This window comes from Phodopus roborovskii, unplaced genomic scaffold, assembly GCF_943737965.1.
Source record: "Phodopus roborovskii unplaced genomic scaffold, PHOROB, whole genome shotgun sequence".
Classification (NCBI taxonomy): Eukaryota; Metazoa; Chordata; class Mammalia; order Rodentia; family Cricetidae; genus Phodopus; species Phodopus roborovskii.
Genome location: NW_026126410.1, coordinates 9,097,459 through 9,114,573, shown reverse-complemented (window position 1 = coordinate 9,114,573; position 17,115 = coordinate 9,097,459).

Here is a 17,115-nt window from a genome sequence, read left to right as displayed (position 1 = left end):
AGTTTACTTTTGCCAGAACGAAGAGGTCAGGAGATGTTATTGGCAAAGGAGATGATCTGAAAACTAGAATCCTAAACAGTGCAGTGCAAATATTTCCTGATTAAACAAAATAAGAAAAGAAGGTCAGCACCTCAAAAAAGGAAGCATGTGAACTTATTCTGCTGGCAGATTGGTTCCATAGTTCAAATGAGGTTTAAGTGGTCTCCCTGAAACCACACCATAAGCTACACACATAAAGGAAGACTTTATTTCTAACATTTTTACACAGCATCATTTTCCCTTAATGCTATAATTTTACACCACAAAATATTTTCTTAAATTGTATCTTGAAAATAAAATGTTAGATTGAAATAAAGTTTTAGTAGTTTCATACTTTAATTCATTTTCTCTTTTTTTCTTATTTTTGTCTTAGAAAAGACAAAAATGATTACTTTTTCTTTTGAAATGTTTTTTTTCATATACCTCCATATCCCAGGGTGGCTTGGCGCTTGCTCTGTATTGGGGGAATTGATTGAACTGAACAAGAGCAACAATAATAGACACATGAAAACAGATGAGGACAAGTTCAGGAAGCCTCAACCTCCTGTAGGCAACTGGGGATATGTTTGAATTTCCCATCCATCTGTCTTTGCCTCTCAGGTCAAGCCACCACTAGTTTGTGTACTTCTGGGGTATCTAACTTCATGGGTGCTGGGAGAATACCTCACCAACTGAACTACACACCCAGCCCCAAACATTTATTTTTAAGATCTTTACTCTAGGGAAAAAAAGTTTTCCTAAAGTGATTTTTACAAAGATTTTCTTTCAAACTACACTATGGATAATAGCTGATCCAAAATCAAATTCATTTGATGTGCTAGAAAAAAAAAAAAAAAAAAAAAAAAGGGCAGCAAAAGATGTAGCTGAAGTGTAACAAATTGGGAGGGAAGAGAAAGGCTTCTTTGTTTTTTTGTTTTTTTTTTTTTTAAACTGAAATTTATTGACTACAATCTGAACCAGCTTCAGTTATGTCTAGATGCTGTTCTAGTACTGAATCAACAGTTTTTATTTTTCCAATGACACAAGTATAGTGTTATGAAACTGGTTAATTTCCAAATTGGATGAAAAATGCATCGGAAGTCATGCACACATCTTGTAAACACAGATTGCTACGGAAAATCAATGAATGTTGTTGCAGGGCGGGTTCAGGGCTGAGGACAGGGAGTAGGGAGGGGAGATTTGAGCTTTAGAACACCGTGTCTCTTCAGGTTGTTTGTGGCAAGCTTCTGGCTTGCTTTCATATCTAGTTCTAGAACGTGTTCTTACTGCCTTGCCAATTGTTGGTGTCTGAGTTCATATTCATATAAATAAGGAGTCCAAGTATTCACACGAAATGTAGCACCATTCTAGACCCAGGGCTGGCACTAGGAAATGCTAATAGCTGAATCTGTGACTTGATTACTACCCCTGTGCTTGTGCTCATATCTGGTCCTACTCATATCTGTTTCCTTTTAAAGTTCTGGTGTCCCAGAACACTTTCTTCCTTGTCCTTCCCCCAATTAATAAACCTTGGATTCCATTTCCTTAGAGTTCTTATCTCTACTTGGGAGACTTTGATAAACTAATGTGTGCTAAGATGTTTAATGTAAAATAATAGCTTCTATCTTGCCCATCAAAGACTGTGGTTTTGAATGCTAAGATCTTTCAAAGTCTCAACTTGAATTAACAAGGTTAGATATTTTATGTAATATTATGTAATAGAGAAGCTGGTTAGTAGAAAATTTTAGAACAAGTAAAATCCAAAAATTAGTCATTCCCCTTTCTGGGCATACTCTTCAATCTTAGTATCAGTAATTTACAAAATATACATGATTTTGACTACTACACATACACAAGATCAAGCTTGTGTGATTTTAATTAACTGGTTATGTTTTCTCTAGTTGATACTCTTTTGATTAAAAGTACTTAGTTTATAAAGAAAATCACACTTTTCAAGGTATACAATATAATGATTTAATATGCTTATTGTGGTTTAAATGTGATGTGCCCTATAGTCTTGAACATTTGAATACTTCATATCCAGTTAGGGGTACTGTTTGGTGACACTTAGGAAGGGTGGCATTGTGTTACTGATGGCAAATTTTTAAAAGTTTAAATAGTTCACCACTTTTAGTTTTTTCTCTGTTTTGTGCTTGTAGTTTAAGAAGTGAGCTTTAGCCATTCTGACAGAAGATAGTATCCCAGAGTTGCCTTGATTTGCATTTCCCTGATGCCTAAGGATATTGAGCACTTTCTGAAGTGTTTTTCAGCCATTTTGGATTCCGCTATTAAGAATTCTTTATTCAGTTCTGCACCCCACTTTTTAATTGGATTATTTGGTGTTTTAGTGACTAATTTCTTGAGTTCTTTGTATATTTTAGAGATCTGCCCTCTGTCAGATGTGGGGTTGGCGAAGATCTTTTCCCACTCTGTGGCTGCCATTTTGTCTTGTTGACTGTGTCCTTTGCCTTACAGAGCTTCTTAGTTTCAGTAAGACCCATTTATTAATTGTCGATCTCAGTGTCTGTGCTACTGGTGTTATGTTCAGGAAATGGTCTCCTGTACCGATTTGTTCATTAGTTCCTCCCACTTTTTCTTCTAAGAGGTTCAGTGTGAATTTTTGTTGAGGTCTTTGATCCATTTGGACTTAAGTTTTGTGCATGGTGATAGACATAAAATCAGAAACACCAATGACAGTTTATGCTGGAAAGAATGTAAAGAGAGGGATACATTCCTCCACTGCTGTTGGGAGTGCAAACATGTACAGCCATTTTGGATATCAGTATGATGGTTCCTCAGGAAAATGGGAATCAGTCTACCACAGGACCTGGCAATTCCATTCTTAGGCATATACCCCAAAGATCCATATCCATGCAACAAAGACATCAGTTCAACTATGTTCATAGCAGCATTATTTATAATAGTGAGAACCTGGAAGCAACCTAGATGCTCCACAACTGAAGAAAGGATAAAGAAAATGTGGTTTCCATTTACAAAATGGAATACTACTCAGCAGAAAAGAACAATGGAATCTTGAAATTTGCAGGCAAATGGATGGAATTAGAAGAAACCATCCTGAGTGAGGTAACCCAGTCACAAAAAGATGAACATTGTTTGTACTTACTCATATATGGATTGTAGACACAGAGCAAAGAATCACTAGCCTACAATTTACACTTCCAGAGAAGCTAGGATACAAGGAGGACCCTAAGAGAGTCATACAAGATCTCTCACAGAAGGGAAAAAGGACAAGATCTCCTGAACAGAGTGGGGGGGCAGAGTGGAGAGAGAGTTAGGAGAAAGAGAAGGGGAGAAGAGGAGGGGAGAGGAGAACATGGGGGACCAGGAAGATTGAGTTGGGGGATGAATAGACCAGAGCAAGGAAAGAGATACCATAATAGAGGGAGCCATTATAGGTTTAAAGAGAAACTGGCACTAGAGAAATGTCCAGAGACCTACAAGGATGACCCCAATTAACAATCTGAGCAATAGTGGAGAGGCTACCTTAAATGTCTTACCCTGAAAATGAGATTGATAATGAACTTATATGCTGCCCTAGAGACTTCATCCAGTAGCTGATGGAAACAGAATTAGACACCCACAGTTAAACACTGAGCTGAATTGGAATCCAGTTGCAGAGTGGGAGGAGTGATGAGCAAAGGGGTCAAGACTAGGCTACAGAAACCCAGAGAGACAGCTGACCTGAACATGGACCCCAGACTGATAGCTAGGAAACCAGCATAGGACTAAACCAGACCCCTTCACCCCTGAAAACGGGTCTCAGTTAGAAGGCCTGGGTAATCTACGGGACCTCTTACAGTGGAACCAATATGTATCCCTGGTGCATGAAAGGATTTTGGGAGCACATTCCCCATGAAGGGATATTCCCTTAACTTAGTGACAGGAGGAGGGCCCTAGGCCCTACCCCAAATTACTTGATAGATTTTGATGATCCCTCTTGGAAGGCCTCCCCCTCCCTGTGGAGTAGATGGGGAATGAGATGGGAGGGGGGTTGGGGAGCATGGGAGGATAGGAGGGAGAGGGAACTGGGATCTATATGTAAAAAAAGAAAAAAAAAAAGGAGAAGTAGTAAGCTTTAATTTTACTGTTCTAGTCTCCATGCTTCCTTGTTGCCAAGCTCCCCTGACTTGATGGTGATGGTCTCATATCCTTCTGGAACTTTAAGCCCAAATAAATCCTTCCTTATATAAGTTTCCACAGTCATGGTATTTTCTCACAGAAATAGGAAACTAATTACTATACGTATGATAGTCACAGCTAAATTAATTATGTTCTCGGTCATCATTTCTCTCTGTGTCTATGTGTTCATGAGTGTTTAATGTTTGGGGCTGGGGATGAATAAGAACTTTAAAATTATGCTTTCATCTAATTTCAAGTGCATGATATATTATTAACTGTAATCACCTGATATGCACTAAATACCCAGGACTTACTCCTCTTGAAAATTTGTAGTCTTTAACCATATTGCATAATTTTCTCTACAACCTAGCTGTTTTCAATCAGGATTCCTCTTTCTGCCTATAAGAGTTAGGAGTTCATGTTTTTTTTTGCTTGTTTGTTTGTTTTTGCATTCTACACATGAGTGTAAAAAACCTGAAGTACTTGTTATTTTGTGTCTGACTTATTTCACTTGTCATTATGACCTCCAATTTCATTCATGTTGAAGCAAACTATGGGTTTCCTTGCTTTTATGACTGAATAATATTGCATAGTGCATTTTTAACCTGTCAATACACACTTAGGTTATTGCCATAATTTTTTTCTTTTCCATTGGAAATCATACTTTAATAAATAGAGGACACACTTATCACTTTGAGATATTAACTTCATTTCATTTGTATAGTATATATACCCAGAGTTAAGATTGGTGGGCCATTCACAATTGGTTCATCTACAATTCAATCCCTACACTGAAGGCTCAAGGAAAATCACAGAAGATTGTAAATGTCAGAGAAACAAAACTTCTACGAGATACTGTCTTTTGTATTTAAGATTAATAGGGAGCTGCACTCATGAAAATGCAATAATATGGTCACCCATACAATACCAACATTTGACACCTCCAATGTGGAAAGAACTCTCACAAATTCTTACCCTTGTATGAAGGGCAGAGGCAGTTAGTGGTTGCCGAGAGAGGGATAATATATCTTCTGTAGAGAAGAGCCATCTCTGATAGGTTATTTAATTGTATGTGGCCAGCTGTAAACACATACACACATGAGAAACACTAAATAGACTCAGCAGGACATTTTATATTATATCTCTATAATATATGTATATGTATATGTAAATCATGAGTTTTCGAGGGAGAGTAGTGGACTATGGGAGAAGTTGGAGGGTGGAAGGAAAGTGATGCAAATACATTATTTATGTATGAAATTCTTAAAAATAAAATAAATAAAAAATATTGATAATTAATGAATATGCTATGGTGAAATCCATTATTTTTTATGTTAACAAAATTGATAATTTGTTTGTTTTTTCAAGACAGAATTTCTCTAGTAGCTTTGGAGCCTATCCTGGCACTCACTTTGTAGACCAGGCTGACCTTGAGATCTACCTGCCTCTGCCTTCCGAGTGCTGGGATTAAAGGCATGTGACACCATCGCCTGGCAATTAATAAAACATTTTAAGAGATTGGTAGATTATACAGAAGATTTACTCTTTTTACATAAAAATAAAAATATATTTATTTATTTATGCAAATGATTGTCATGCATCTGTGCCACAATGCATGTGTGGAAATCAGAGGACAATTGTGGGTATAAGTTCTCTTCTACTATGTGGGTCCCAAAGGTCAAACTCAGGCAGATAATCACTCTTTTTGACAAACATTTTTGTTATCTGAGCATCTTAGAGACCCGTTTCTCTGATTTGTTAACCATTTATATTTTGTTTGAATTCATTCTTTTACTATTTTTTTCTATCAAGCTGTGTGACTTCTTTATGGATTTAGTATATTGACACTATTAGATCTATGGTTTATAAAAAGTTTCTTTAATTTCATGCACTGTCTTTTCATTTTGCCAATTGCTTCCTTTATTTTATAGCAGTTTTTAATGTGAAGTAGTCTTAACCTGTTTGTTCTGCCTTTGGTACCAGTCCCTTTGGAGTCCTCTCCAACAGTTACTGTTAGATTAATGTCAAGGAACTTTTCTTCTTTGTTCTTCCTGAAGTTTTGTGGTTTGAGAGCTACATTTCAGACCTTAATCCACTTCAAGTTAGTTTTTGCACATTGTAGCACAAGGGTCCGTCTCCAACTTTCCTTCTCTCCACTCATTCCTTTACCCAGCCTCCAATACCAGCAGTTCTTACCTGGGACCACCCCAGATGCACAGGCCAAGGAAACAGATAGGCTAACTGCAAATCTTCACCTTTCTCTCTCCCCTAGTCTCCAAATACCCCCCCCCCAGTACTATTCCCACCTCTGTAGCAAAATATTTTCTGTGTCCTCCCCTCCATCCCTGCCCCTATCTCCAGTCTATCACCCAGATCTTCTCCAACTTTCTTTCCCACACTCATCACTTTATACTAGCCCCAACTTTAATAGGCATTCTTCCCTTCTAACCCATAGGCCACTCCAGCCAGAGAAGCATTAATTTAACCTTTACTAAAGTATATTATTCTTTCCTTGGTTATGAATAGTTGCCCAGATATTTTACATAGTAGCAGCAGTATATTTGTTGTAATTAACAGATATCCAAGTCAAATTAGCATAAATTATGAACCAGATTTATTGGCTTCCACTTGTAAAGCCCAGACATACTTAGATTAATGCAGATTTACATTTGCCTGGATTCTTTTGGCTGTGACCTCTCCTGAATTCTTTCTTTCATTTGAATTCCTCTATCATACTCACAGAGTGATTATTAATAGTTGCTAATCAAAGCATCACTCTATACAAACACTGAGCCAACATTGTGAGATATATTCTAACTGGGACAATTGCTGTGCCTGAAAAAAATAGGATATGTGGTTTAATCTGGGTTTAGAAAAAAGCCACTATAGAACCATTCTGCTTTAAGTAAAATAAATATCCACAGTTTAAAGCTGGGATAGAGTTAATCTTCACAAGAGTTCATGCTGTAGCACAACATGGAAGGATCATTTTTAAAGGAAAATCTGAGTCAGATAGTAAAAAATGGAATAAACTCTGAGAATATAGCCAAATATTATTCACAAAATTCTTTTGGGTAGAACTTATTCTTTGAATCTCTGAATAGTTAAAGAAAAATAGAGTTATGAAGGTCAGTGTTTATCCAACAAGAGCCAGTGTGCATGATTAACATCTGACTTGGTGAAGAGACTTCCTTGCTTATCTTCTAGAGTAACAAAATTTTCACTTATTTTATAGAACTGGATATACAGACTTAAGTTATGAATTAAAGTATACCATTTAAATGGAACTTAATATATAATAAATGCTACCTCCAACTTCCATTACATGAGGAAGTTCTGAGATGCCCTGTACAACTAATTCAAGAGGAAAAGAACCACAATTATATCCAGCCAAACTTTTTGAGTCCATGTGATTTTGTCTAAGATTTGCAGTGTTTATCCAAAAACAAAAGCAGGGCTGTGTAAATACACATTTGAAAAATAATAAACTTCTCAAGAGACAACAAATTTGGTTACTGTCTAAATATCAATTATCTTTACAGTTTTTCTAGATTTGATTCAGGGTCCTTTTCAGATCATATACATCATTGGCTGTCTAGATTCAACTTCTACTACATCTTCTAATATTCAGTAGCTATTTTGATGGCATCTCTATTCTGATTTTGTTCTTAATAAATGAAAGGAATAATAAAAGTGCATATTTTCCTCATCTTTTTCCTACCCTTAGATGATCACATTTAAATAAGGACAACTCAAATGACCAAAAGCTTAAACACACACACACACACACACACACACACACACACACACACACACACACACAGACACACACACAATTTCCTTGCTTGGTAGGGAAATATGGACCCATAGTCATCAATCAGCAGAGTCCAGTTTTACTGCTACCATGGATTATATACCTAAAAATAACATTGAGCTTTCTGGTATCTACAATTCTTAGCTGAACAGTCATCTCTGATTTGCTTTTAGACTTGGCCACAGTAACTGTGGCCAACATATTCAGTTAATCAATATGCAGATTGGATCATCATGTCAAGCTAAGACATGGCTCTTGTTCTTCTGATCCTAGCTATGGGGATTTTTTTTTTGTCTGCATTCATACTATAAAGTCCATATTTTGAAATGAAGGAACATGTGTGAACTCTATTTGCTGCACAGAAAGGGCAAATGTAGACTTCAGTTATATGCAGAATGTCTGAATAGAATATCAATACTTCACTTACTGTCACCCCTTTTTAATAAGGAAGCATAAGAAGCTGAGAGTGTGATGAAAGAGCCGACCTTTGCAATAGAAATATCTGAAGTACCTAGAGTCTTAAAGTGAACACATTTTTCTCAGAAATTGATGTTTGTACCCTGCCTGAGTTTTTCCCTCATCAAGTTATATTTTAATATTATGTGAATGTGTGTGTGTGTGCATGTGCAGTGTAGAGGTCTTCCAGGGGTTATTATACCTGTTTTTTTCCCTTCTTGTCTTCAGGACTTGAATGTTTTAGCATAATGACACTAATAGAATTGTTGAATATTTCACATTTTCATTAGTCATGCACCCCAAATCTGAAACAAGATAAATAAAGATAACGGGCAGTTGAGACCAACAGTGCTTTGTCGTGCTGTGCGTGAAATTATATTGCAGAATGGAAGCTGCACAGCATCCTAGGAGTTTGCCTTGTGATGTTTTAGAAGAAGAAAGAATTGTGTCTGGATGATGACAGTACTGTTTCAGACCATGACTACTCAACTCCTTCCTTCATGGTCCAGATCAACCCACAAGTCATGTGCACATGTGAATTGCTAATACACCACTATGGGACAAGACTTCCCCACAGGGAGGCTTGCTTCATCATCTCAAGTGCTATTCTTATAATATGAAAAGCTTCCTCTTTGTTCAGTTGAATCTGAATGAACAGTGATTGCGAACATCTGTGGGCTGAGAATTGAATCCAGACATCTATTCCTTATGCTTTTGTGCTAGATTAAATTGTAAAAGCATATTTCTTTGAGAAATGTCCAGTTCTTTTCTAGGTATCTCTAATTTAGAGTCTATATACTTACCCTATTCCACCTCAGTTCTTATTTTCTTTTGTTGAAAGGACTTCCTTCCCCCTCCCCTGCTCCCAGCTTCACAGCAGGGAAGACTCAGAGGCAAAGGAAATAGAGTGAGCAAAGCCAGACTACAGGGTGAGAAGCATGTAATTTGATAAGTAGTAGCTCTGACAGGGACAAGAGACTGACCTGTGATCTGACTATGTATGTCTGGGCTCAGTTTCATGCTTCTATAAATAGCAGACAGGTTTTGAGTTGAGAGACTACCCAATAAAAGGAGTAAGATAAATGAAATGATTCCAATAACAGTATCTGGGATTCATTGACTAAGTTAAAAACTTGAGATTAATTATAAGAAAAATAAAGATGTCTTAGTGAGTATAGAGTGTTGTGAGTACTTGATTTTGTTGTGAGTACATTGGATGTGGGTCAGAGAGAAAATGGTAAGAGCTTAAGTCTAGAGAGATCATACCTTCTGGTTTGATGACCTCATAAGCCTCAATTGTACCATGTTCATCCCTATAAAATCCTAGGTGTTTGTGTTATCCCCTTACATTTACACTAGCCCCTAGCTGAATAAGATACAGGAAGAGGAAAAACGTAACTGTGTTTTCACATAGTAGTTAAGGGACCATCTGATAAGGACAATGAAATTTACTTAAGACAACTGATATTCAAAACATTCCCCTTCCCTGATAGAAAACTTCCTGTTCCCACATTTCCACATGGGTAGAAACAGTGGAACAGTTGGCATGTCATAACTCTTTACTATAAAATAGACACACATGTTGGATTAACCTACATTTAAGTGGCTTCTATAACTTAACAGAAAAGGTCTGCCAGATTACTTAGAGAACTGGACACCTAGGTGGCCATTGTCATGGCGCTGCCTCAATGAAAGTAGTGCTATACACATCAGAAGATATTCCTACCAAAATAACTCAGATATTAAATATGTTGGAGACAAGCCCACACTATAATAGTTAAAATGAAAGCCAAGTAGTACCAAAATTCCAGAGCCATGCTTTATGATTTTTAAAAAAAGTCTAACTGTAAATGACATTTACTTATTCTCATTGGTTGGTAAACAGAACTCAGGGCTACAGCTCTGTCCACTGCAGGGACAGGGAGGGATTCAGGTGGAGGTTGGCTCCCCCTAAAATAGCACAGAATCACAGGGTGATTGACCACTCTTCACTCTGGCATTCCAGATGACTAGGCATCATTCTTTTCCTTCTGTTGAAGAAAGTAGGCATCTGTCACTGACAATCCGGGTATCGCCAATGCTTATTCTGTGCTCCACTGTCTACAGTATATCACCTGTGGCCATCATAAAGCTGAAAACTGTACATTGAAAGTCAATATATCAAGGACTGTCTACATTTTTTTTTCTGCTGAACCTGTTTATAGCTCTTTCTTTCATTCTTTTGACACATCTAGTAAGTGTTATTACCATTTCTCCTGAATTGAAAGCTTGTACTATTTATTTTCATGCCATATACTAGGATTTCCTGACTTGGTAATATTTAACATTCATTAAGGATTTTTATTTGTTTCTCTTCTGGTTGCTGTGACCAATGCCAGGCAATAAACGTCAAGAGAAAGGACATTGGTTTATGTCTTGAGGGGCTGAAGTGCATCCTGGTAGAAAAGGCATGGCTGCAGGAGTATGAAGTGAACAATCAGAATTCATCAGCAGTCAGGAAGCAGAGAGTTGAATGCTGATGTTCAGGTCTTAGTCTAGGACCCTAGCCCAAGGCATGGTGCTAACCATGTTTCAGGGTGAGTTTTCACCTCTAAGTTAATCCTTCCTGGAAATGCCTGCACAGATGCTTGGGCAAACTGCCCCTCCCTACTGACCATCCAGTCAAGTTGAAAGTGAATGTTTACCATCACAAGGTACTGATAAATAGAAATACCTTAGAAAACTTTATTTCCATTTACTCCTATCTACATTTTTTAAATTTATTTTTTATTTTACATGTCGATCCCAGTTCCCTTTCCCTCCTTCCCTCCCTCTCTCCCTCTCACTTACCCTCTCTGCCTCCTCACATGCACCCTGACCACCTTCCCCTCCCATCCTCCACCCCAATTGCCACATGTAGGGCAATGGCATCCAGGTGGGGTCATGTAAATCTGTCAAGTCATTTGAAGTAGGGACCAGGACTTCTCTCCTGTCTCTAGGTTAAGGCAGTATCCTTCTATGGGGGATGTGTCCGCAAGGTCCTTTTGTGCAACAGGAATACATCCTGGTTCTACTGTCTGAGGTCCCTTAGATTGCTCAGTCCTTCTGGCTGAGACCCATATTCAGGGGGGCCTGAGTCAGTCTCATGCTAGTTCTCAACTATCAGTCTGGGGGAGCCTGTTAGCTCCTCCTTGTTCAGGTCAGCTGTCTCTATGTGTTTCTGCAACCTGGTCTTGTCCTCACCCTCTGCATCTGGATTCTAGTTCCACTCAGTGTTTAGTTATGGGTTTTTGCTTCTGTTTCCAACAGGTACTAGATGAGGGCTCCATGATGGCGGATAAGTTAGTTGTTGATGTAATTTCTGTTTTATGGATTTTTTTCCTTCGAAGTCATGATTTCCGTTACTTAAACTCATTATTCTTTCTGATTTTCTCTCTCATTTCCTTTCATACCCTTAATTTCTCTGGTATTTTCCCTCATCTGTAGATCTTATTTTTATTTAAATATTTTTTTTTTCTTCAAAAAATTCTGTTTCCCCTTCCTTTCTCCTCCCCCCTTGTTTCTTTGAACCTTTTCTTGGAAGGAACTTGTAAAAATCAAGTGGTACTTGATATTTTTAAAATTAATTTATTTAATTTAGAAACAATCTTATTTTACATGTCAATCCCAGTTCCCTCTCTCTCATGCCCCCCACAACCTCCCCATCCCACACCCCCCATCCAATTCCCAAGGAGGTGAGGTCTTCCATGGGGGATCATCAAAGTTTGTCACATCATTTGGAAGAAGGCCTAGATTATAACTGGGCTGAGAGAGTATCCCTCCATGGGGAATGGGCTCCCAAAGTCCATTGTGAACTGGGGATAATTACTGTTTCCACTGTCAGAGACACCATACACTGCCCAGGCATCCTAAGTGGCACCCACATTTAGAGGGCCTGGTTTGGCTCAATGCTGGTTCTCTAGCTTCATGAATGGGGTCAGTTGGCTTCCACTTGGTAAGGTCAGCTGTTGCTGTGGTTTTCTCCAGCCTGGTCTTGACCCTTTGCTCATCACTCCTCCCTGTCTGCAACTGTATTCTAGTAGTTCGGTTCAGTGCTTAGCTGTGGGTGTTTGCTTCTGCTTCCATCAGCTACTGGATGAAGGCTCTAGGACGGCATATAAGGTAGTCATCAATCTCATTATCAGGGAAGGGCATTTAAGATAGCCTCTCCACTATTGCTTAGATTCTTTGTTGGGGTCAACCTTGTGGATCTCTGTACATTTCCCTAGTGTCAGATTTCTCTTGATAGTTTTTATGTTACTTACTGTATTGTGTTTTACATGCTTTCTTTTGCTTTAAGATTTTTGTTAGGCTCCGTACGGTATCTCATTGTCAAACCTTCTCATTTCAGGTAGTGTTGTCTGTGTAGCAAAGGGATTCAAGCAACCACCTTCTTTTCTTGCTTCTGTATGTTGAGGATTTGGGTTTAATGTAGTAGAGAAAGTTTTCTGCTTTGAGTCAGGTTTGGTTAACTTTGATTGTGGCTCACTCATTTTTGTGTAGCAATTTTCTTCAAGTTGCAATATTCCATATTGTTAGGATGCTCATGATACACACACACACACACACACACACACACACACACACACACACACACAGATACCTATCTCCTTATGGTAACAATTTACAATATTGGGGAGTGTCTTGGACATCCCTACCAATAACACAAAAGAAGGCTTCTCTTCTTTCCCATAAGTGTAGTAGTCTTTACCTGAAGTAAGGAAATTATATATAGATATCAGACAATGGGAAGATCTCCCATGTTCTTGGATAGGTATATTCAACATAGTAAAAATGGCAATCTTGCCAAATTCAACCTACATATTCAATGCAGTCCCCATCAAAACCCCAGCACAATTCTTCACAGACCTTTAAAGAACTTCATATTCAACTTCATATGGAAAAACAAAAGACTCAGGATAGCCAAAACTATTTTGTACAATAAAGGAACTTCTGGAGGCATCATCATTCCTGACTTCAAGCTCTATTACAGAATTATAATCTTGAAAACAGCTCAGTATTGGTGCAAAAACAGATGGAAAGTCCAATGGAATCAAATTGAAAACCCTGATATTAACCCACACACCTATAAACACCTGGTTTCTGACAAAGAAGGTAAAATTGTACATCTTCAACAAATGGTTCTGGCATGACTGGAACCTGGCATGTAGAAGATTGCAGATAGATTCATATCTATTGCCATGCACAAAACTTAAATCCAAATGGATCAAAGACCTCAACATAAATCCAGCCACACTAAACATCTTAACAGAAAAAATGGGAGGTACCCTTGAATGAATTGGTACAGGAGACTGCTTCCTGAACATAATACCAGTAGCACAGACACTGAGATCAATAATTAATAAACGGGACCTCTTGAAATTGAAAAGCTTCTGTAAGGCAAAGGACACAGACAATAGTCCACAGAATGAGAAAAAATATTCACCCACCCCACATCTGACAGAGGTCTTATTTCCAAAATATACAAACAACTCAAGAAGCTAGTTATCAAAACACCAAACAATCCAATTAAAAAGTGTGGTACAGAGCTAAATAGAGAATTCTCAATGGAGGAATCTTAAATGGCTGAAAGACACCCAAGAAAGTGCTCAACATCCTTAGCCATCAGTGAAATGAAAATCAAGACAACTCTGAGATACCAGTTTACTCCTGTCTGAATGGCTAAAATCGAAAACACCAAAGACAGTTTATGCTAGAGAGGATGTGGAGAAGGTAGAACACTCCTGCACTGCTGGTGGGAGTATAAACTCATATAGCCACTTTGGAAATCAGTATGGGGGTTCTTCAGAAAAAATGGAAAATCAGTCTACCTCATGATTCAGCAATTTCACTCTTAGGCATTTGTCCAAAAGATGCACACTCGTACAACAAGGACAGCTGTTCAACTATGTTCATAGCAGCATTATTTGTAATAGCCAGAACCTGGAAGCAACCTAGATGTCCCTCAACTGATGAATGGAGAAAATGTGGTACATTTACACAATGGAATACTACTCAGAGGGGGAATAAAATGAAATCTTGAAACTCTCTGGCAAAGGAATGGAACTAGAAGAAACCATCCTGAGTGAGGTAACCCAGTCACAAAAAGACGAACTTGGTATGTACTCACTCATATGTGGATTTTAGACATAGAGTAAAGGATTACCATCCTACAGTTCACACCATCAGAAAAGCTAGGAAACAAGGAGGATGCTAAGAGAGACCTACATTGTCCCCACAGAAGGGGAAAGGCACAAGATCTCAGCATATTGGGAGCAAGGGTTGGGGGCAGTGAGTGGAAACAGAGTTAGGCAGTGACCCTAGGCAAAAAAAAAAAAACCCAAAAAACAAAAACAAAAAACCCAAAAACAAACAAAACAAAAACAACAATAACAACAAAAAAAACCTTTAAGTAACTTAGGACTGTTGTGAGCAAGATAAACAGGCTTCCCAGGTAAGAGAGGAACAATTGGCTATTCAATACAAAATTGTCAGCCCTGAAGTTACACACAGAGTGAGTAGATTGTGTCTATGTATTTTATGTATTTAGGAATGTTTCCTCCACCACACACACGTAGCAACAAATAGAGAAGAACAAGTCATGAATTTGAAAGAGATCAAGATGGATGGGGCAGTACATTGAAGTTTTGGAGGGAGGAAAGGGAAGGGGAAAATGCTATAATTATAGTCTCATTTCAAAAGAGAGAGAGAGAGACAAAACATTTAAAATAAAACACTTATGGGTTTCATGAGAATTAAAATGTACAGGATTTGCAAAGCCCCTCCCCTAGGTTACAAACACAGTAAAAACATCTAGGGAAATAGACTGTCCAGTTCAGCTGTCTCGGGGAGACTCCCATGAATTGAGATTCCCAGAAAACATGCCTATATATGATGATTTGCTTAAGATACACAGAGTCCCAGGGTTCCAGGTTTCATGAGTCATCAAAAACCCACCAAGCTGGAGTGGGTCTTTCAGTAGCGATGCAACAGCATTTGAATCATCCCTGCTTCTACAGGTAACTTTTCACCCACATTCCTGGAAGCAATATCAACAAACTAATTGATTCACCAAGTTGGGCTTCAGCGTAATCGTTACTTCTGGTTTATTCTCTGGGGTGAATTGACTCATATTTCATGTTTCCTCAGGAAAAGTGTCATGTAAAACTTGTCTATCTGCTTCTGACTGTTGTGATGGTTGGGGATTGGTTGAGGAGCTATTCCAGGATGACTACTTGAATGGTTTAGAAGTCCTAGTGTTGTCAACAAAATCTTTAGGAAGTACAAATTGATGTAGCAAAATACATTGTTGTTTTAAGAGATTTTTTTTTTTTTTTTTTTTTTTTGCAGTAACTAACACCTTTAGTATCCTTCAGTAATTAACACCCAGATCCACCAGCTGCTATTAACCTGCATTGGAGACTCCATCAGCAAACTCATTCACATTCATGGAAGACTCATGATGGCTCAAGTGACCATTGACATTTTATCATTATTAAAATGAAGCCTTTTAATATATGCATTTAAGGCACATTAGTATTGTAGAATTAATGTTCTATAAAAGTGTACATATAACTTTATAAGCAGAAGCAATCTAACAAACTCATGTGACTCATTTTATTATGACATTTGCTTTATTGGGGTGAAGAACTGAATGGGCAATATCCCCTAGGTATGTGAAAGCCACACACACCTGCTTAGCTCATCATTCCCTCTTGGATTTAATTAAACATTTTGGACGTTCTAACAATTATAGTTTCATCCAGTGGAAATAACAATAATTATACTTTTTCCCTTCACAATGAATTTTTTTCCTTGCCCAATTAAACTAGAATATTGAGTAAAAGTGGAGATAGCGGGAATTCTGGTTCTTTTCCCAATTACAGAAAGTTATTTTTATTGTTAACATTTGATCATTTAGCATGGCAATTTTTTTGATAGGTGTTTTTTTGTAAGACTGAGAAATCCCACTCAATATAAGTTTTAGAACTTGTATTTTTTTTTAAATTTGTGTGTATACGTGTGTGTGTGTGTGTGTGTGTGTGTGTGTATTTGTGAGTGTGCATGTGGAAGTCTGGGGTAATTCACAGAATCTATTCTCTCCTGTCATTGTGGTCCTGGGGTTGATCTCCGAGTCTCAGGTCCATCAGTAATTCTTCCCACTGAGACATCCTGATGACAATGACCTTGGCATACATTTTTAGATTTTTAGTACACCTGTTGTTGTTACTAAGTATTGAATTTGATCAGGTATGATGGCAGTTTAGGAGCCACACTGGAACTAATGACTGGCTATAGTTGGAGAAACAAAGGGAATATTCTATTATTCCATTAGCTGCTTCTCCAGTCCCTGGGATACAACTGCTCAACATCCCATTAAAGGTCTTCTGTACTTTTACTCATACTTGTAACTGCAACAATGGCAGTGGGCATCACAGCTGTAGAATCCAGTGGATTCCAACAGATGATAGAGGACTGAGCTATAAGACCTCTTCTAAGAAATCTACAAAGCTGTTCCAATGAGGACTTAACGGAAGGGACTGGGACCATTATTTGTATAGCAAATGAAATGGTCTATTGAGTAACAAGGAAGCCTACATAATGGGAGAAAATCTTTGCCAGATGTATATATGACAGAAGATTAATATCAAGTATACAAAAATAACTAA